Genomic DNA, 23,152 nt, shown 5'->3' on the forward strand with positions numbered 1-23,152 from the left:
TGTAAAGCTTTAATATATCTATATTGGATCTAGGTAGAACTATTTTATTAATTGATAGCTATTTGGTGGGTTTGGGGGATTTTTTGATAGGTAATCATAAAATTAAGAAATAATTGTAATTTTTGTCTCTCCCTTTCCTTTTGCTATATTGACTAGGTTCTCAGAATAATGTTGAATTATAGCAGTGATAATGGGTATAATTTTCTTCTTTTAAAAAAATAAATTTATTTTATTTATTTATTTTTGGCTGCATTGGGTCTTCATTGCTGTGTGCAGGCTTTCTCTAGTTGCAGTGAGTGCAGGGGCTACTCTTTGTTTCGGTGCACGGGCTTCTCATTTCAGTGACTTCTCTTGTTGCAGAGCATGGGCTCTAGGCGCACAGGCTTCAGTAGCTGTGGCACGTGGGCTCAGTAGTTGTGGCTCGCGGGCTCTAGAGCGCAGGCTCGGTAGTTGTGGCACACAGGCTTAGCTGCTCCGCAGCATGTGGGATCTTCCCGGACCAGGGCTCGAACCCATGTCCCCTGCATTGGCAGGCAGACTCTTAACCACTGTGCCACCAGAGAAGCCTGGTATAATTTTCTTATTCCTAACTTGGGTGGTAATGCCTCTAGCATTCCCCCCAATATATTTTTTCTTTTTTTCTGACCTTTTTTATTGTGTTCTGTTATTCCTAGTTTGCAAAAAGGTATTGCTCAGGAAAAATCTCTTCACTGTTTATCAAGAGACTCACATGGAGTATCTCTTTTAACTTCTCTAGATTTTCTCGTGCTAAATTAACCTTATAATCTTGAAATAAATCCTGCTTATGAATGGTTTATTATTTTAAGACATTGCTTAAGAATTGAGTAAGCTAGTATTTTGTTATATTTGTGTCTGTATTTATGATTCATATTGGTCCATGGATTTTTGTGTGCTAGGTTTGTTAAATTCTGTTATCAAGATTGTGCTGGCCTTGTGAAACAAAATGGGAGGCTCCCCATATATTTCTACGCTCTGGGAAAGACACAGACAAATAAATCTCAAGTTATTTTGTGACAAGCACTGTAAAGGATGAATTAAAAAATCAGTCATAGGGCTCTTGCTACAAGTGCCAAGAAGGAGAGCAAATGGTGGAGTAGGGTCTCTTTTTAAATTAGTATCATCTTGTTCCAGATGTATGTGCTTGAAATATAAAATATGTTTTCTTTAAACTTTTAAATTTTGAGGTAATTCAGACTTAAAAGTTGAAGGAATAGCACAAAAAACTCCCATATACCCTTTACCCAGATTTCCTGATGGTTATTGTTTTGCTGTACTGTACTGGCTTTATCATACTATTTTTTCATTCTCTCTATCTATAAATGTATAGATTAGAAATACGTAAATGTGTAGATGATACTGATACACAGATTTATAGATACATATCTTTCTGAACTCTGCAAGTATGTTGCAGATAATTAGGTATTCTTAAAGTGTATAAATAGAGCTTTTCAAATATCAGAGGTGCTAACAATGTTATTTTTTAAACACCAGACATTTATTTATTTATTTAGCATGCAAGTTGTTTGTTTTGGGAAGTGATCCCAGGAAATAGAGGTGGGGGACTGGGAAGAGTGAAAGATGGAAGGGAGGAAAAGTGAGTCCAAGAATTAAACACTAGTCTTTAAATTCTATCTGTATGTCTTTATTCTATATCTATCTATGTATCTGTGTTTCTCTCAGTCTGTCTACTTATCTGTCTAACCATCCAGGTGATGCAAGCTCATTGTAGATCAGCTATAAATGACTAACGAGGAGAAACATACTTCAGATCCCAATACCTGGTGATAACTTTTTAAATGCAAATATACATATAAAATTATATATATATCTCACAAGGGATCATGTATTCTATTTTTATAATCTGTCATTTTTACTTGACACGTTAACATGTTTTCAGGTCAATAAAAATAGATCTGTACCATCATCTGCCGTGACTGCTTTGTGTGGATATACTACAGTTTGTTTCATCAATTCATGTGTTGCCATTTAGGTGGTTTCCAAATTTTTTCCTCACTGTAAGCCACTCAGAGCCTGAGTTTTGATGCCACAGAGTTGGATTTGAATCCTGGTTCCCTTTCGTTTCTCCTCTGTGTCACTTTTGGTCAATTACTTAGCTTACCTAGCTCAGCTTTTTTACCTTTCAAATGGAGATGAGAATACCCATTTCATAGGATTTGTGAGGACTAAAGGACATGACCTATATAAATTACCCAGTCTAGTTCCTGGCACGTAGCAGGCCCTCAATTAATATTTGTCCTTTGCTCCTCCATTTTGTCTCAAAGATAGTTCTAAGGCTCACGAAGTAGTGTCTGTCAAATGCTTTACATTTTATTCTGGTCTTATCCTCTGTAAATATCATGTGCTTTCAAAAATATTGAATACAGTCTAGATATTTTTCCTCACCCTTGATAAAAAAGAGAGAACATCCAAAAATAAAACGCAATATGACCAATCAAAAGAATACCATTTTCCTATGGCTGATAGAGAACACACAGAAACGGCTGTCCAATTTGTGAAATAAAATGGATTTGACAGACCTGGCTGATGAAAAATTGCCCTCTATTGAAGTCAGCAACCTGGCTTCATGAATGTTTTCTTTAAATGGCATATAAGACTCAGATTTCTACTTGGCAAATAAAATTATTTCTTGTTCTCTCCAAGAATTAGAATTTGTTTTTTTTTTAAAAAGGCTGAATGTAGTCATGTGTTTGAATGTCTTAAAATTTCCCTCCTACAAAACCTCCCAAATTTGTTTTCAAGTGGCCATGAGGATGACACAGCATGCACTGCTTATGAATGAACAGATGAAAATTTTGCAAATGAGCATTTATGAAACATGAGGCAATGAGTGAGATAGAACACTTGTGTCAAACAGAAGACAGATGACTCAGGGTAGGGCCAGCTCATCTCTATTATGGAATAGCGATCTTTGCCAATAGTTTATAAAGAAATGCAGTATATTATTATGTTTAAGCACAGACAGCACCAGCAGAACAATAAGATGAAGTAGGGTCTATGCATTAATGGGCAGAGAAAGATGATCGTGATTCATAGATTGGTTATTTATTTGTAAATACCTGCTGGCTGAGATTTAAATGATTCTCATAATTAAATAACCCCCCTGTAATCTTGTTTTCCCTATTAGTGATCCTAGTCAAATCGTCTTTTACAGATATTAAAAAGCTGAAAACTTCAGTTCGGCTCCTGTAAAGTCATTTGATAATTAGAAAGTTCAGATCGTTGAAGACATAGTGAATTGTGTCATTTTCCTCATACAGTGAACATGGTATAATGATGTACCAGATTGAGCCTTGACATCATTAAGCTCTTTGAAACAAATGATGTCAGACTAGAAAAAACAAAACAGGGATGTGGTGAGGAAGTGCTAAGGAGCAGCCAGCCACCGTGGTGTGCTTTTTATTCCTGGTGAAAACTCAGCCCCTGTAAGTCTCACTGAATCTGCTATATGGACTGAGTGCGCCCACTCAGAGCAGACTCCTGTTTTTCTGACCACGTGGCCGTACAGGAAGCAGCAAATTGCCAGTTTGTACATGCGCCGTTATCGGTCCTGTGTGCACAGAGGGGTGCTGGGTAAAGATTTGGGCCTGTTATCGCAGGCTTCTAGAATGTGAAATGAAATTTTGTTGTTGTTGTTCCCATTTTTCCTAATTGCAGTACCCCATTTGAGCATGGGTAGGATGGGAGTGTGGGTGCGTGAAATGTGAGGAAGGGGAAAGAAGTCCAATTTTAAAAAGTTTAGTCATTTCCTGTTAGGAGACACTCACTTCAAATACAGAAATGAATTTCTTCCTGAAGGCTCTGTGAAAAATGTGCATTTAGCTTTAGGACAAGACCTCTTTCTAAATAGCTTAAGGAAGTAAAGAGGCCATGAGAACGGCCACCATGTGTAAAAGCTTGTGTTCTGGTAGTTCCGACATGCAACATTTTAGGTTTTCTTCTTGTGTATCCATTTCTACCCCCAGTGCATGTCCTTGTCTTACTTTTTGACTCCTCCCTGTTCCAATCTTTTTATTTTATGATCCGATCTTTTCCCCTGTGGCTTTAATGTAGCTTTTAAAACTTCTGTAGTGGTTAATACTAGACATAAGTTGGGTACGCTTGATAAGAACCAGATCTTTTCATTACATTCATTCTGAGTTATATGCTCTTTAATTTGGGGGAAATGTGCTCGCTTCAAATAGATTGAAATACACAGCATTTTGATTGTATTAGTCCGTGAACACAGGACTATTTTCTGAGCTTTTACTTTTTTCCTGGCACCAATTGCTTTTAGTCACAAGTAACAGAAACATCAACTCAGACTGGCCTAAACAATAAAGAAGATTTGTTGGCTCGTGTAACCAAAATATCTAGTAATCATGTGGACTTCAGGTAAGGGTTGATCTAGCAGCTGAACCATCCCATTAAGGATCACATTTCTTTCTTTGTCTCTACTCTGACATCCACTGTCTCATGCTTTCTAAGTCTGCTTGGTCATAAGATTGTTGCCAATAGCAATAAGAATTTAGACTTCCTCATTCACATCCAGCAAGAGGTATTGTGTTAAGCATAGGAGGATGCAGAAGTTAATGAGGCTCCCAAGACTACCATGTGGAAATTAAAAATCTGCACATCACAAAATATTTCAATAGGTACTGTAATCAAGACTCTAGAGGGAATTCCCTGGCAGTCCAGTGGTTAGGACTTGGCACTGGGTTCGATCCCTGGTCTGGGAACTAAGATCCCACAAGCCATGAGGTGCAGCCAAAATAAATAAATAAATAAAAGACTCTAGAGCTACACTGTTCAGTACCGTAGCCACTAGCCACATGTGGCTTTCGAGCACTTGAAATATGGCTAGCTGGAATTGAGATGTGCTGTAAGTGTAAAATACACACCAAATTTCAGAGACTTCATTTAGAAAACATGTAAAATATCTCACTAGTAAATTGATGATTTATTTCATTAATTACCTATGGAAATGATATTTTTAAGGTACATTGGGTTAAATAAAATATATTATTAAACATAATCTCACCTGTTTTATTTTAGTTATTCAAATATAGCTACAAGGAAATTAACAATTATGTATTTGGCTCAGATAATATTTCTGTCAGACAATGCTGCTCTAGAGGCCTGAATAGGCCATTAGAAAGGTGAGCTATCTGTGAATAAATTCAAATTTATTTCACTGATACAGAAAGATCAGAGAACACCTTTATTTAATAATTTTTAAAGAAATTTATTTTTATTTATTTTTGGCTGTGTTGGGTCTTCGTTGCTGCGCGCGGGCTTTCTCTAGTTGCGGTGAGCGGGGGCTACTCTTCATTGTGGCGCGTGGGCTTCTCGTTGGGGTGGCTTCAGTAGTTGTGGCTTGCGGGCTCTAGAGCGCAGGCTCAGTAGTTGTGGCACACGGGCTCAGTTGCTCAGCAGCATGTGGGATCTTCCTGGACCAGGGCTCGAACCCGTGTCCCCTGCATTGGGAGATGGATTATTAACTGCTGTGCTACCAGGGAAGCCTGAGAACACCTTTATTAAAAATAGTTCTCTACTCCCATCTCCAGTCCCCCTCTATCCTGTTACCCTATTAGTGTCCTCTGTGGTACTTATAACCATCTGAAATTATCTCATTTGTATACTTGCTTACTTGTTTTTCTCATTATGCTTGCTCCCCTCCCTTCCCCCTTCCCCCTGTGGTAAATTTTCTGAGAGCCACAGTCTTGTCCATTTTGGGCTTCACTGTAACCCAGCAGCACCCAGCATAGTGCCTGGCATATAGTTATTGCTCAGAAAATACTTTTTGAAGAAAAAGATCGTGCCCTCTGTATGTGGCTGGCTGGGGTGGGGTAGCTTTGTCTTCTCTTTCTCCCCCCTTCTGAGCCTGGGGCCCTGCATGCTGTCCCAGAAGAGCCGTGAGTTGCAACCAGAGCTTGCCCCTGACAGGAGAGGAAGGGTATCGTCAGTTCTTCATTTGTGTTCTAGGTTTCAGGAAGGCAGGACAGGGGAGTGGACAGTGCAGCAGGCTAGAGCCCTTCTTGGGTCTCCAAGACTCCCTGGCGGTGTGATCTTGTGTAAGTTACAACAAGGAAAATAAGAACTCACAGAATGGCGGCCAAGTTTGGGCTCTGAAAAGAAACTGGGACTCTGCCACTTATTGGCTATATGACCATAGGCAAACCACTTCCTTCTGAGTCTCAGTTTCTCATCTGGCAATACTGTTGGATTAATTCAGTGAGATGCAGCGAAAGTCTTCTAACAGGGTTTGATAAGTGGCATCTGTTATTACTGCTAATTTCATGAGGATTAAATGAACATTTTAAAAGCACTTGGCCCATAGTAGATGCTTAAGAAATGCTAGTTTCCTAATCAAATAAAAAGTAGAACTTTAATAGATAAGAAAATTTAACAGTATTATTAAAGTAAAATATTGTGATCTAGTTTTTCCCAAAAGTCTCATCATTCCTGTAAACGAGGCAGCTGGTCCTGAAAGAAGCAAACCTAGGGGTGAAAACAATAGGTTAGGATATTTGTGTATTCCAAACTTTTATTGCCGGATCTTGGTCATGACCTGAAACCCTGGAAGGTCTTGCTAATCTAACTTGTCAGACAAAATACTCATTGGTGTATGTGAGTTTTAAATCTCTCCTGTAGGGAAAGAGAGAAGAGGAAAGGGGAATTGGTGAAAGTAAGAAGTGTCATCTTAGGCTGCTCTAGATCTTCTTTAGATACCATTATTTTTTGTTGTTGTTCTTGTTGTTTATACCAATTTTCCTTCTCTCTTTTCTTTTCCTCATCCCTAGGGGATCTTTAACTTAGACCCACGTCCCCTCAAGAGAGCTGTCGATAGAATTCAGGGACTTGAATAGGAAAAAAAATGCATCTTTATTTTCACTAACCTTTGATGGAACTTTAGCATTTTCTTTAATTATGCCTGTAGGCTACAAACTCTGGTATTATTAGCTGTGACTTTGTTACCAATGGGAATCATCATTTTTTAAAAATCTTAATACAGATGTTGCAGGTATCTTGAAATACTATGTACATACATCACCACTTCAAAATCATAGTAGTGGCTAGACTCGACGCTAGATCTTATTTAATGAGTTAATGAAGTAGTGCATATATCATGATGTCAAACAGTAAAACAACTGTTTTGTTAACTGTGCTTTGAAATAACCGGTTTCCATTGTAAACCTATGTTTCTTATCTTATGTTCTTATAGATAATATTTTGAGAATAGCCCATAGGTTTTAAGAGCCTGCCCAGGGGATGTATGGCACAAAAAAGATTAAGAACCCCTGCCTATGTAAAGATTTCTGGGGCACGCCTCAAGAGGTATAGTTTTATTTCACTTCAGCCTTTCAGTGCATCCTAATTCAGGTGTTTTGAGTGGAGATAGCTATTACATGGACCCACTGGTCCACTCATACCCAAATATTTGAGCAGTCCACTGTCTAGAATCCCTGGGTAATGAGCACATTACCAACAGTTAATAGGTGTTTATAATGATATTAGATGAAACTGGAGATAGGTGTTTGGAGATTTGTGCCAGTGCCAAGCTTTGAACTGGTTAAGTGCAAGCTTTACGGGATTACCTACGCCACAGAACAAATACAGTTATCGACGAAATTACTGTCTATTACCACATACCTATTATGAAAGCAGGGAGTTAAAGGTCAGTGCCCAACTAGAGATGATACAGCCTTTGTCATAGTGTAGTTAAAAATATTTATAAACAGTGCAAATGATTGAAAGTAGTAATATACAAAGTAGTGTCTTCATTCATAAGTACATATTATGTGGTGTATGAAAGAGCTCGCTCGTTGTCTGATCTTGAAGACAGGGACTCTTGTTTGAACTTGAAATGGCAGCGGGTGGAGGGGGGCTGTAAATCTGGAGGTGCTGGAGTGAGGTTCCAAGGAGAAGACCGAATCAGTATAACTTGGGTCTGTTGGAAGGAAGGAATGAGCAGCGCTGTTGGTGAGAGATCACAGGAGTGAGATGGCGGATGAAGGATGTCAGAATCCATTTGTGAGAGTTTTGACTTGGGGCAAGGAAGCTGAGGTTTCTGAAAGGTGGAGTGACAGCCTGGAAATGCTATGCATGGGACTAGACTGAAGAAAAGGAGTGGAAAAACAGATGAGGGGGCTTGTTTGTAGTATAAATATTGCAATACATTATGAAAAGTTTCCTGCTAGTTAGCTTGAATGTTGTAGGAAGATAGAAACATTTTACTTTAGAAGATTGTCAACTAAATTTGGGATCTTTTGACTAAATATAAGGTTTTTGGCATGACTAATGACACAGGATATTTGCATCCTGAGAAAGACATATATATATACCTACAGTGACACTTCTCAACCTGCCCACACCCAGGCCCTATTTTGCATGGTTGGTGTGTGTAATGTATTTTACTTTGTAGTTGTTCAAAAGAGTTGCATATTTTTGAAAAGCCACTTCCTGAAAGAGGATGACTGGGAAGGGAAGAAAAATCCTAGCTGACTTTGGTGGTAACAGTTCGGAGGCGTACCCACGTGAGCTTTGGTGGTAACGATTCCTGAAGCTCCTACAAGTTCCCACGTGTTCCTGCTTTTGGTTGCCAGAAGCCGGGATAATAACGGAGCTGAGAATATGGGATTTTTGCAGGAACTTCCAAGGGTCATCCAGATTTCACAGCAGAAGCAGATGATTCAGATTTCCTGGGCCTTGAAACCTGTGTCTTAGAGAAATGGGACAATCACTTACCTTTACTATACTCCTAATTGGTCAGTGGCAAAACTCAGGCACCAGAAAAATTTAAAAGTTGGTTGCACACAAATGCATGGCCAAACGGAGTTGAAAATTTCATTCTCGCATTTCCAAACTGCCTGATGAGATGATTTCAGCTGTGCTCTCATCCTCAATTCTGAGAACTTTTCAACTGCAACTTGAAGGTGTGGATGGGTTGAGCATCTTTACAATGTGGAAAAATCCCCATTTCTCCCCTGATTTACTAATAATGGGGGTATTTCTTCTCATTACTGTGAAGTGAGCCTTTAACAGATCGCCCCCTCCCCAAATTCGTAAGAGTAGATCACACAGAGCAGGCCCTAACATTCTAGGCACTTAATAGAGGTGACCTTATTTAATAATACCCTTGTTACCATTTGTTGAACTCTCTAAACTGAACTCCCAACAAGCCTGTAAGATGGAAGGTTTATCTACATTTTGGGAATGAGGAAATAGAAGTAGCCGAGCAGTACAATCAATAACCAGCCCAATATCACACAGCTAATAGGCGATGGAGCTAAGATTAGAATTCAGATTATTTTGACCTGGTAAAACCCCTGAAAACCAGGAAGGTGGTATTATCCCATTGTACAGTTGTGAAAATTGCGGCTTGGAGAGGTTAGGCAATTCATTCATATTCACACAGCTAGTGACCTATAAAGGCATCTTCCAAAGCAGTGATGTCCAAAAGAAATGTAATGAGTCACAGATGCAACTCACATGTGATTTTACATTTTCTAATAGCTACATTAAAGTAAAAAGGAAACAGGTGAAATTATGTATTTTATCTAACCCAGCATATCCAAAATATTGTCATTTCATGGAATCAATATAAAAAAACTTATTTGTGAGACATTTTACGTTTTTTTCTTGCCTACTAAGTCCTTGAAATCCACTACGCATCTTACACTTGCAACATGTGTCCTTTGTGGACCAGTTATATTTCAGGTGCTCAACAGCCCCTTGCGACTAGCCGTTTCTGAATTGGACAGGGCAGTTCTAGACCAGTGCTCCTCAACCCCAGGTGCACACTGAAATCACAGGGGAGCTTGAAAGACACAGATGCCTGGGTCCCATCCTCAGAGGTTTTGATGTAATTGGTCTGGGGTGGTACAGGCTGGCTTCTGGTTTTTTAACCACCCTTCCCCTGCAGGTGGTTCTAACCTGCGGCCAAGTTTGAGAACCTACTCAAGTGTGATGTCCAGTCTAACTAACCAAGTAGAGAACTGTAGCCACTGTCTACTGGAGAAGGTTCTGTGAGTTTTCTGAAACGAGAACCATTGAAAATAACCACTCTGGCAGTATGCTTTGCTAGCGCACATTAAAGACTGTTGGGCAATGCCCTAATTTATTAATTTCTCGCAATTTATATTTCCCAACATTTTGACCAAGTCCTGGAATAATGTAAGGAAAGAGATTTCTTTTTTCCCCCTTGACTACACACTGCTCTGGATACACACCAGTGCGAGTAAATTAAGACATTAAAATTCAGTTATTTTAATTGAGGTCAAAGGTGTTCGTGTCAGTCTGGAATCTCTGAGCTGTGGAGAAGAGGAAGTTGGGGTTTGAAAGCTGCAGGTCGTTGCCAGAATGAAACGTGTCTAGTGGGGACTGTGTGGGAAGTGCTGGGTGAGGAAAGGCAGTTGTGGCTCCGGCTGAGGTCTGAAGGCTGCATAGCCCACGCTGTGGCAGGACGCCCACGAAGCTGCCCTTGCCAGAGGTCTCACGCCTGCCTCCCCGCTCAGCCAGACTTGTATTCTTGCCCCTGAGACCTGGATGTGAGACCCAGCATTCAGGAACTAAAATGTCTCATCTCACCGGAGGTTCAGTTGTCCTTAAAATGCTTTTGCAGTCATTTGGAATAATTTTTCTCTCGCCTTCTTTTATTTAAATTGAAACACAGCTTGAATATTCTGGACACATTTATTATTTCCCAGGAGGAAAAATACTGGGTCTTCTTTGGTGGTGATGCTATTGCAGTTTTGTTGGTTATATTTATTTGACTTAAAATTAAGCAGGAGAACACACAAACACTGCTGTCTTTCATAGCCTCAACTAAATTAATACCATATTTCAATGAATCAAAAAGACTGTCAGCTGCAAGGTGCACCACTATTTCATGTATGCTAACTAAGACTAAGCTATTACACAGTGGTTTCTTAGCACTTGGGATTTTTATTTTATGTTCATTGAAAGTTTTTTACACTTAGACATTAATTTTTATCACGTTAGTCTTTTGCATTAATTAAAAAGGAAAACGCAAGCAGAAGAGATGGGTTAAGGTATTCCTAAAACTTCCTCACAGTATTTTTGATTTCAAACCATCAGTACTTCTGTTTTCTCACAAAACACTCTCCTCTTTCCATCAATAACAGCAGTGATTCAGCATTTCTTTAAAATGTGTTCCCAGTCATCTCAGGGATTTTCCTCCAAGACTGCCTTTTTGGATATACAGTAAGTTTTCATTTCATAGCCAAACTGTAGTGAAATCTTTCTGAAGATGAGTTAAGCGATAATTTCCTAGCCCGGCAACCAGCTCATTTGAAGTGCTGACAATAAGAACTGCTAGATCAAGGTCACACATGGGTAGGCGATGGCATCTACATTGTGACTGTACCTGGCTGACAGCTTTAAGATGAATTCCAATTTCAGAGATGTTAAGATGAAAAAAAAAAAAAGTGCTTCTTAGATTTCATGAAACATGGTATGTAAATTGTATTCCTAATAATCCAGATTCCCCAGCTGCTTGTCACATCCACCTTGTTTATGTACTTCTGAACAATTTCAATGAGATTTGCCTGCTGTTCCCTCCTCAGCACACCTAGGCTTTCATGTACAATGGTGTGTAAGCCAAATTCCCCCACTTCCTTCTACTCCACTTTGCAGCTGGAGTACAAAGTACAAAACTGTACTTTGATACCCTTCTTCTCAACCTTGAATGTGTACATGGGTCACCTGGGAATCTTGTTAAAATGCAGATTCTGTTTCAGTAGGTCTGAGAAGGGACATGAGAGTCTGCATTTCTGGCAAGTTCTTAGGTGATGCCCACACTGCTGTTCCAGGGACCACATGTTGAGCAGCCAGGCTTTGCTACATCTAAGAACATGGTATGCCATTAAAGAAATTCAGCTCCTCTCCAGGGTGCATGGGTGGTTTGTTTTTCCTTCATTTATATTATTATTTTGTTGAAAACCTGTATAATGCAAATGTCATTGTATTGGGTACGAACGAAGATTTCTTAAGATGAAAAGAAAACAGAAATTTTATATGTTCTCTCTTATGGTACAGGGAGAGGTATTTCTTCCCCTTAATTTGTTTTCTGAAAGATTTGTTCATTTGGTTTTCCCTTGCCTTTCTCCTCAAAAAACTTGGGCAACTTGAATTTATTAGGAAATCTGCATGTAATTGCAGATTAATAACCTACCCATTAATACCACATTACTTCATTGTGATTAATAGCATCTGTGTGAATACTTAATGAATTAGTAATGACGGACTATTTGCTTTAAAGTGTCAAGAGAACATTCCATGTAAAAAGGCACTACCCATAACGGGAAAATTAATTATAGGCTGGTTGGATAATAACTTGTCACAAACAAGATATGTTTGTTTGGAAAGCCTCATCAGTGTTGATATTTGCACAGTGAGAGATACTTTTTAAAACATGCATGGACCTTTTAATTTATAAAATGAGAGGGGAATTTTATTTTCAACAACAGTTAAGATAGGTATGGGAGCTTATATTTATGAGAGAGAAACACACACTCACAAATATGTGCTAGTACACTCACAAGTTTGCCTGTGTCACTAACCAGACTTCCTGTAGTGACCTTTTAGATTGAGTTCCAAATTGAACTGCTTCTCCTACCTGCTGTCTATTCTGAATTCATAAATTCACTTCCCCAAGGCCCAAGCGTTTCTTGTTACTAATTTTATTCCTTTAGCAAATCATTTGTTTTCTCTATGGTTCCTCATTCTAATTCTGTGATGTTGCCATCATTGTTTATTTCTGTCTTTGCCCTACATCTGAGGAAGCGAAGGTCAGGAAAATTATGTGAGTTGCCCAAACCAATCCAGCCATATAATTTGTCCCCCACAGATTATGGGTCTAGCATTTCAAATGTCTCCAAATTTAACCCAGGCGGAAAGAGCTGCATGAGCAGAGGCTCTGTCCAGCTGGTGCCTTTGAGGAAACCCAAGAAGCCCAGTGTGATTGGAGCTCAGAGTTTGAAGGGAATGGGGACACAAGACAAAACTGAAGAGAGAGGAGGGACCAGAGCACATAGGCCTTGTAGGCTGTTTAAAGATTTTAGCTTCTGTCCTCGGGCAGCGGGAAGCCATTTGTAAATGTCATGTCAGGGGCTGCCGATGAGCGATGCATTTTGCCAGAGCGTGCTGGCTGCATGGCTTGGAGGAGGAAGTTGATGTACGGAGATAAGTTCTGAAGGCCCCAGCATGCTATTCTGTTTTCTAGCTTGGGATCCAGATGAAGGTAGAGTTTGTCTTCTTTGTTACAGAAAACCTCAAGCATTATTGGGTATCCTTTTCTCTCCTTTCAGCATGAAGGGTCATTGTGTCTTCTCTGTAGCCCCCCTTTTTTTTTGAAACGCTCCCAGACACCTGGAAGAATCAGCTAGGGGAGCTTCAGCCACAGCCAGTGGGTGCGGAAGTTAACTTCTGTCCCACCAGCCCTCTTGCCCTTTTGGGTCCTCTGCTTGTGCCAAGGATACTATTGCTTCCTTTTTTTTTTTTTTTTTTTTTTTGCAGGAGAGGATTCTGGACAGAGAAAGAAAAGAGAGCACAGCTCTGAACCCCTCACTGTCATAAACCCAGTTTTAGAGGGGCAGATGCCCTTGACCACACACTGTGGTTTGAATAGCCAAGAATAGAACCTCTGCTGCTCTCACCTCCTCATGGAAGGTGGGAGTGAAAACAGGGGTTAGTTGGGGAAGTGGCTTTTTAAACCTATGTTTACAGTGTTTTGATGCCGCTGTCATAGATGAGAGAGGAATCGTGAAGTCTGGAGCTCAGATTTTTTAGGATTTCAGGGATGCAATATTTATCCCACTCTTCCTCTCTGTAGGGTGTGGTATAAGCAGGAGTTGAAAATAGCTATCCTGTGTTGTTTTTTTCATTTGGAAGTCTTTCTGGCATAGTGCTGATTATTTTTTTTTTTCTTAAACCAGTGAATCGACTCTCACCTCAAACACATATTGCATTTCATCTTTAAGAAAGGAACTTTTCAAAGCCGGGTTTTTCAGAACTGAGGACTAAGGCCTAAATGGGCCAGTGCAAGGAGAGTGTTTCCAGGACAAAACAAAGTAACGTTCTCCTTGAAAAATGTTGATGTTGAATTAAAATGGAGCTACAGAGTGAGGAAACCAGCAAAGAAAGGGTAAAGCTTCTGATCTGACATTGGGTCAGGTGGGGAATGGGAGAGGAGGAAATCTGGGCTGGTGATGTCCTGGGGTCACAGGCATCAAGAAGGACTGCTGATAACTGTCAACTACCTTAGTAGTTGACAACAACCTTAGTAGTTGACAACAACTGTCAACAACCTTAGTAAAGCTTTGGGGGAAGGAGGGCTGGTGAGTGCTGTTGGTTGAAAGTAGTGGTTCTCAAAGTACTTTTCTCCACCTGCAGTATCAGCATTACCTGGGAATTTGTTTGAAATGCAAACTTCTGGCCCCCACCCCAGAGCTATTGAATCAGACACTCTGGCAGAAGGACCCAACACTCTGTGTTTTTTTTTTTTTTTTTTTGTGGTATGCGGGCCTCTCACTGTTGTGGCCTCTCCTGTTGCGGAGCACAGGCTCCGGACGCGCAGGCTCAGCGGCCATGGCTCACGGGCCCAGCTGCCCCGCGGCACGTGGGATCCTCCCGGACCGGGGCACGAACCCGTGTCCCCTGCATCAGCAGGCGGGCTCTCAACCGCTGCGCCACCAGGGAAGCCCCACTCTGTGTTTTAACAAGCCCCTCTGACAAACCCACAGCCAACATAATAGTCAATGGTGAAAAGCTGAAAGCCTTCTTGCTAAAATCTGGAACGAGACAAGAATGCCCACTCTTACCACTTCTATTCAACATAGTATTGGAAGTCCTAGCCACAGCAATCAGAGAAGAAAAAGGAATAAAAGGTATCCACATTGGAAGAGAAGAGGTGAAATTGTCAACATATGTAGATGACATGATATTATATATAGAAAACCCTAAAGAGTCCACACAAAAACTACTAGAACTGATAAATGAATTCAGCAATCTTGTAGAAGGATACAAGATTGACATTTGTTACATTTCTGTTACATTTCTTTACACTAACATTGAAATATCAGAAAGGGAAAGTTAAAAAAAAAATCCCTTTTAAAATCACATAAAAAATACTTAGGAATAAACCTGATCAAGGAGGTGAAATACTTATGCTGAGGACTATAAAACATTGATAAAGGAAATTAAAGATGGTTCAAAAAAATGGAAAGCTATCCCATGCTCTTGGGTTGGGATAATTAATATTATTAAAATGGCCACCCTACTCAAAGCAATCTACACATTTAATATGATCCCTATCAAATTACCCATGACGTTTTTCACAGAACTAGAACAAATAATCCTAAAATGTATATGGAACCATAAAAGACCCAGATTTGCCAAAGCAATCCTGAGGAAAAAGAACAAAACTAGAGGCATAACCCTTCCAGACTTCAAACAATACTACAAAGCTACAGTAATTAAAACAGCATGGTATTGGCACAAAAACAGACATATGGATCAATGGAACAGAATAGAGAGCCCAGAAATAAACCCATACATCTACAGTCAGTCTTCGACAAAGGAGGCAAGAATATACAATGGAGAAAAGACAGTCTCTTCAGGAAGTGGTGTTGGGAAAGCTGGAAAGGTGAAGTTAGAACACACCCTCTCACCATACACAAAAGTAAATTCAAAATGGCTTAAAGACTTAAATATAAGGCATGACACCATGGAACTCCTAGAAGAGAATATAGGCAGAATATTCTCTGACATAAACGTACCAATGTTTCTTAGGTCAGTCTCCCAAGGCAATAGAAGTAAAAACAAAAGTAAACAAATGGAACCTAATCAAACTTATAAGCTTTTGCACAGCAAAGGAAACCGTAAACAAAACAAAAAGACAACCTACTGGGAGAAAATATTTGCAAATGATGTGACTGACAAGGGCTTAATTTCCAAAATATACAAACAGCTCATACAACTCAATAACAAAAAAAAATCCAATCAAAAAAATGGGCAGAAAACCTAAATAGACATTTCTCCAAAGAAGACATACACATGGCCAACAGGCACATGAAAAGATGCTCAACATCACTAATTATTAGAGAAATGCAAGTCAAAACTATAATGAGGTACCACCTCACACCAGTCAGAATGGCCATCATCAAAAAGCCTACAAATAACAAATGCTGGAGTTGTTGTGGAGGAAAGGGAACCCTCCTACACTGTTGATGGGAATGTAAATTGGTGCAGGCACTATGGAAAACAGTGTGGAGACTCCTTCAAAAACTAAAATAGAGTTGCCATATGATCCAGCAGTCCCACTCCTGGGCATATATCTGGAGAAAAGTCTAATTTGAAAAAGGTACATGCACCCAAAGTTCTTAGCACTATTTACAATAGCCAAGACATGGAAACAACTTAAATGTCCATTGACAGATGAATGAATAAAGAAGATGTGGTAGGTATACACAATGGAATACTACTCAGCCATAAAAAAGAATGAAATAATGCCATTTGCAGCAACATGGATGGACCTAGAGGTTATACCAAGTGAAGTAAGTCAGAAAGATAAAGAGAAATACCATATAATATCACTTATATGTGAAATCTAAAATATGACACAAATGAACTTACTTATGAAACAGAAACAGACTCACAGACCTAGAAAACAAACGTATGGTTACCAAAGGGGAAAGGGGTGGGGGGGCAGGGATAAATTAGTTTAGGATTAGCAGAAACAAACTACCATATATAAAATAGATAAACAACTAGGTCCAAATGTATAGCACAGGGAACTATATTCAATATCCTGTAATAAGCCATAATGGAAAAGAATATGAAAGAGAATATATATGTGAATAACTGAATCACTTTGCTGTACACCAGAAACTAACAGAACATTGTAAATCAACTATACCTCAATTAAAACAAAAGCGAAAAGAAGCCCCTCTGATGATACTGATGCATGCTCAAGTTTGGAAACCACTGGTTTAGACTAGGACGTAATGTGAAGTGAAGCTTTCGGGCCCAGCTAATTTTGTTTTGATCTAACCTCACCAGGCCTCCTACCTATGACTAGGAGCATCAGGAGTGTGTGTCACTGGTCACAAATATGGTTACAGGGCAAAGGGGGTAGATGGCTCAGCACAGGGTCACTCCACCACTACAAAAACAAGTCTTGATATAACCGGAGAAGGCGTTTCTTCCAGTTATGGTGGAGAGCTCTGTCAAGAAAGTCCATGAGGACTGCCTCTGGTTTAGCTACCTGGGGGCCTTGTTCTTACTTAGGAAAGTGACTTGCAGAATTTTACTGGGTACCTGACGGTCAGATGAGCAGGAGTCAGGGACCTGGGTCCAAATCCAAGCTCTAACTTTTACTAGCTGAGTTTCCTTGGACAAATTATGACAGTTCTTGCCTGTAGACTAGGGTTAATGATACATGCTGCTTAGGGTTGGTGGGGGATTAATTGAGGTCATGTACAATATACCTGGCACAGAACAGGTGCTTAATAAGTGAACGCTGTCACCAGGGTCCTTGGATGTCTCAGGACTGCTCAGGAAGGACCACTGCGGGGGGTATGTAACCATACATGGCCTTTTCTTGTAATGTTAAGATGGTAGAAATAGGCAGGAAAAATGTAATTAAGATTTGTACTGTAGGAAAAAAAAACTGAAGATGAATTTTAATGACTCTAAGTTCAGCACAGGCCTTACATTGAATTATCTGCTAAGATTCAAATTATCTAAATAGGAAAGCTATTTTTATGAGTTAAAATATTATATTGGCAGATTCATTGTAATGCTATGCTATCAAAGAGTGATGTTAAAATTTAAATTATTTTGAAGTGTGACCCTGGTAAGTGTAATCCTTAAAAATTCACTTATAAGTGCACATAATAAAAGAGTTAGCTTCTGTGAGACTTTTGTAGTGTCTGGCAGTTGTATAAAATTGATTTCATTATGGACAAAGAGGTCTTTTGTGTTAAAAGGGGAATATTTTTATGTTATTTGGTAACCCATGATTTAGGTAGATGAGTTCGAGGTTTTTCATGCCCCTAAAATAATCTCTGCCCCTTTTTCTTAAGCTAATGCCAACCAACAATTATCATTTATGAGATGATCATAAAAAATGAACAGAGAAAAGCATTCTGACAGCTTCTCTACCTATGTTTGGGTGGGAGTTTTCCAGAAGAATGGGAAATATCAGCTCTTATTGTCTTTTCAATGTGTCAGACAGACTCAGTTAATCCCATGCTTGACCGGCTATGGGGCTGAGGAACTGCAAAGTCGAGTGTCACACAATTCGTGTGAAAACATGAGGGTTATGGGATCCACAGACCATGACTTAGTTAACTTGAATTTTATTTTTTAATGAGAATGACAATGAGCTTTGCAAGCTGATTTAGAGTCTCCACATCTAACTGCATTAGAACTTAATACCCATGAAGTGTAAGTTAGAAAAATGAAATTTTTCAGTACGGTAAATAAACTGAGGAGGCTGGAAACCAGATTGAAGTCTGTAGCCTGGAAAATCAACAGAGACTAAAAATAGTAAGATTAGAGGCGACATTCAACCATGGACCAGCCAAAGGTGGTTTTTAAGTACCACCAAAGGAGAAACCAGGCCATCATATGATAGGTTTAAAAAAATATGTGTCTAGAGAACATTCTGTTTCTTATGTAGGTGTGGAAGGGCACACCTTCCCTTAAAATGTAGATTTGGTTTTCCAAAGTTTGATTTCTCATGTTCTCTCTCTCTCTCTCTCTCTCTCTCTCTCTCTCTCTCTCTCTCGCTCGCTCGCTCGCTAGAATTAAGAGGACACTCCCACTGATTTCTAAAGGAAATGCTGGCATAATCTACATGAAATTGAGAATTCACCTTGATGACATTTGACTGAAGGCTTTAGAATGCAGTTGCTGTTTCTAAATATTAAGCAAATCAGGCACACAGCTCCAGCGAGCTCTTAGCAAGTAGCCAGAGGATCCCCTTTAGAACAGGCACATAAAAGGATTACAGGGTCCGGAGAAAGAACACAGAGGAGCGTGTTTTGAAATAATCCTTATGCTCTGGGACCATCTTGTTTAAATGGCGTCACCTTAACACCGAGGTTCTTGGTAGGTGTTTGCTCACAGGCCTAAAACTTTGTGCGTGTGGAGTTTTTGAAAACAGTATTAGTTGGCAAAGTCCTAAATATTGCAAAGTCTCCAGATGACTGGCCTGAGCTGTATGTGACTGTCGTGAGCTCTTGACTTACCAGGGGACTGCCAAGTCCTTAGGAGTATCGTTTTTCTTTGTTTGGAATTCCCTCTTCTTATTCCAGAGCTCTCAATAAAGGCCCTGTCTGAGCAGGAGAATGTGGACGGAGTAGAGTTGATAGTCCTGTCTGGCTTCTGCGGTTAAAGGAGGTTGAATGCCAGTAAGTACCCCCCCCCACCCCCGCCATAGAAGAGCAGGGAAGTGGAAGGTCAACCTGAGACCACTGGTGAAACGAGACTTACGTAGCTTAAAAACCGGTATTCACAAAAACAGATGAAATCTTGGATCTCATTGTATGATATGCAGACTGCAATGTGAGAAAAGGAGATAATGGATGTTAGTATAATTAGGACATTGCTGATTATAAAAAGAAATAACAAAATAAGTCCAGTTTCTCACATTTCCTTTTCATTTGGGCGAAAAACTCTCTCAGACTTTCCTTGACAGAAATTCAACTCGGCAAACATTGAATACCAACCATGCTAAGCGCTAAGCCCTGGGTGTTCAAAGGTGAATGTGACTCAGTCCCTGACCCAGAGAGCACTTAATCTAATGGAGAATAGCCATTGTTAATGCCTATTTTATGCACTAAAAGTAATTTTTTGTGATAATATTTGAGGCCCAATGACCAAAAATACCTTCTTTATTAAAATTCTCACATGATTCGTCCCCTGTGAGGCCAAGCCTGTGTTACAAAGGCATGGGCAAAACCCAATATCTATGTGGACCGTAGACCCAAATGTGAAACAGTAAAGATTCTAGAGGAGAACATTAGGCACTATCTTCATGACCTCAGGGTAGGCAAAGGTTTCTTAAATAGCACACAAAATATGCTTACCAAAGATGGAAAAAGTGATCACGTTAGACTACATTAAAATAATTTCAGTTCATTACATGATACCATTAAGGAAATGAAGTCTGGGGAATGGAAGAAGACTTTGCAATACAAATATTCAACAAAGGATTTGTGTGTAGAATATATAAAGAGCTTCTATAAATTAATAAGAAAAAAGATTACCAATAGAAATGTGGGAAATAGAGTTGAGTAAGCACTTCACAAAAGAGGATGCTGGTTGTCTTGATTGGAGATAGTGACTGGAAGGGAGCACAAGGGGCTCCAGGGGTTCTGGTCATAATGTTGGTTATGTGGGTGTGTTTACTCTGTGAAAATCCTTCAACTTATAATTGGTGCACTTTTCTGTAGGTATGTTATAATTTCATTGAGAAAGTGTACATAAAGAAAAGGCCTTGTTGTCTAGGATGAGGAATGTGGCAAAGTATTTTCAGACGTTATCTCTTGTTGGAGCGTTGCCTCTACTATGGAAACAGAGGAAATGTTGAGAGCATGGGCTTTTGTTTGGTTGTTAGGGCAGGTCCAGTTTGTGCAAGAGTCCTGCACAAGGAGTGCCAATGTCTTGGGTTAGCAGAAGGCCTTTTGGCTACCAATATCCTGAGAAGGGAGGAGGAAAAAACATTTATGGAGAAAGCACTAGAAACAAGCTTGATTACTTTACAATTTCATGTAGAGCTAACTCAGCCTGGAAGCCAGTTTAAGCCACCATTGATCGATCACTTACCACGTATTGCGGCACTGAGATAGGGACTTTCTGTGCATTAAAATATTTGATCCTCACCACAACCCTGGAAGGTAGGTGCTATTATTTGTCCAGATTTACAAATGAAGAAACTGGGGCTTAGGGAGAGTAAGTAACTTGCTTAAGTTCCAGCTAGAAAGTAGCAGCAAGCTGCAACTGGAACCCACGTCTTTGTGATTGAAAGCTCACCCCCTTGACCCTGTCTATTATTTTGCCTTTTTGGGGGGCAAAACCAATTTTATCTGAGCATAGTGAGAAGAAGAAATAATTACCCTGTATGCACACACACACATATATCAAATTTTGATGATCATAGGCACTTTGAAACTGATTTTAAAGTCTGAGGTTTGTTGTACTATAGGTTATGAACTGGAGTTTTCCTTCTCTGTTGTAACATGGTTAGGAACACCTGGATGGGGGTGAGAGGAGACTGAGAAATCTTCCAAGAAACAATGCAGATTATCATGGGAATACACTTATATGGGTGACCCATGAGCCCTTCTCAGTGCTTTAGGGACAGTGTAATAACCTGAGTAATTGCCTTTGATAGGCTTTGTTTTCTGCTCATTAATGACTCTCCAGGTTAGATTTTATACTTCTTACCACTAGTTGAAATACAGAGATACATAAAATGGATGCAGCCAACTGATTGTCACAACATTGTCTGCATATCAACGTTCTCCTGCCTGCTTGGGTTTGAAGAGAAGGAGAGGAGAAGGGAAAGGGTATGATAAGGAACCTGTGTTAGCTGAATTTGTTTCAAAAGTCAAATTCTGGTACAGAAGCCAGAATTTTGACACATAAGAATTATTCATATTTGTGCACCGTTAGGGTTTGGAGATTGCCCTACTTAGCATATACATGTCCTCTTTTCCCCTTCTTGTGATACATAGAGCGCCTTGAGTACACACTCAGGTACATATTTAATATTTTGAGTTCTTTTGTTCCATAGCTTATTTTTGTTCCCCAGGGTGTTCATGTTTGCAGCCTGTGGAGTGTTTATAGCATCACAATAACAGTGCATCCCCAAATGAAATTTGGATTACTTACTTTCAAATGTGTCTCCCCAGCAGTCCAATGACTGTGGAAGCAATATGGTGGAAAGGCACATTATCTGATTTGAATAGAAATATATGTGGGTATGATTTTAGAGATTCTGTTTATTAAAAAAAGAAATCATCTTTTATCCTTGGGGCTAGTTATCCCACTTTTATTGCTGTGGCAATGCACAAGAAAGAAACAAGTTGAAATAATTGAAAATGTCCACATCGAGCTCAACTTATTTAGTTTATCTTAGTTATATGTACTTGTTTGATGTACAGATGCTTATAGAAAACTGGACAGAAGCTCTGGGTTCCTTTTTTTTGAAATGTGGAACTTGTAGTTTAGAAGTAGATTCCGCTTTAGGGAATATGTAGTTATTTACTAATTTGATTAGCACTGTACATTGTATCTTGAAGCTATTCAAAGTACTATAGGAGCATCTGTTGTACCATCATTTGGAGGCTGCTAGGTTGTTTCAGAAATAAATACCAAATTCCTTGACAACTGCAGTTTGACATAGCTCGTTGTAGGCAGTGCCATGGTGCTGTGTGGGAATTCTTTGTCTTGGCTTCATGTTGGTAAATTGATATTCTCAGGTACATCCAAGGTGTTATTTTGTGGGGAGGGTAGTTTTTATTGAGTCTTGGCTTTCCTAGTTCCTTATTTAATGAAATAGTGACAGCTGTCGTTTTCTACCTTCAAACAATAGCATCAGTGATTTTATAAACAGAAAATCATTTTCCAGGTGGGCTTGTGTCCATGCTGGCAGCCATTTTATATACATGGCCTCATTTTAAATGGCCAGGACTTTGAATGTGTAAATGGGCAAGTTTTCAGGCAATTTGGGTAGGCTTTACATTCTTGCTTCTCCATTTCCTGTCTAAACAACGTCTTCCGAGTCCACGGCATGTTTATGCAACATTGAATAAAACTCCTAATGGGAAATTTCTTACAGATGACCTCCCTGAGCGGCTGGACTGTGAAGAAATCTTAAGAAACCCGACCCTGATGAAATTGCCTCCGTTGAGAATATTACTCAGTGCAGAAACGAGGAATAGAATTCACTTATTTTTGGTTCTTGAAAAAATGAATTCTGGGTTTTTTTGTGTGTAGGTGGCAGAAAACATTAACCCTGGCAGAAGGTCCAGTCTTAGTTGGAAATTGAACTTTTGGTTTCTTTGAATTAGGAGAACCTTGGAGAAGAGGATGTTAAAAA

At 39.6% G+C, this 23,152-nt stretch overlaps 1 protein-coding gene across 1 annotated transcript in view; it reads left to right on the top strand.

Annotated features, from left to right (window-relative positions):
* The window catches only part of PHEX (phosphate regulating endopeptidase X-linked), a 198,819-nt gene that overhangs the window by 15,296 nt on the left and 160,371 nt on the right, over window positions 1-23,152 (top strand). The window lies entirely within an intron of this gene.

The sequence above is a fragment of the Orcinus orca genome, chromosome X (assembly GCF_937001465.1).
Source record: "Orcinus orca chromosome X, mOrcOrc1.1, whole genome shotgun sequence".
Lineage (NCBI taxonomy): Eukaryota > Metazoa > Chordata > Mammalia > Artiodactyla > Delphinidae > Orcinus > Orcinus orca.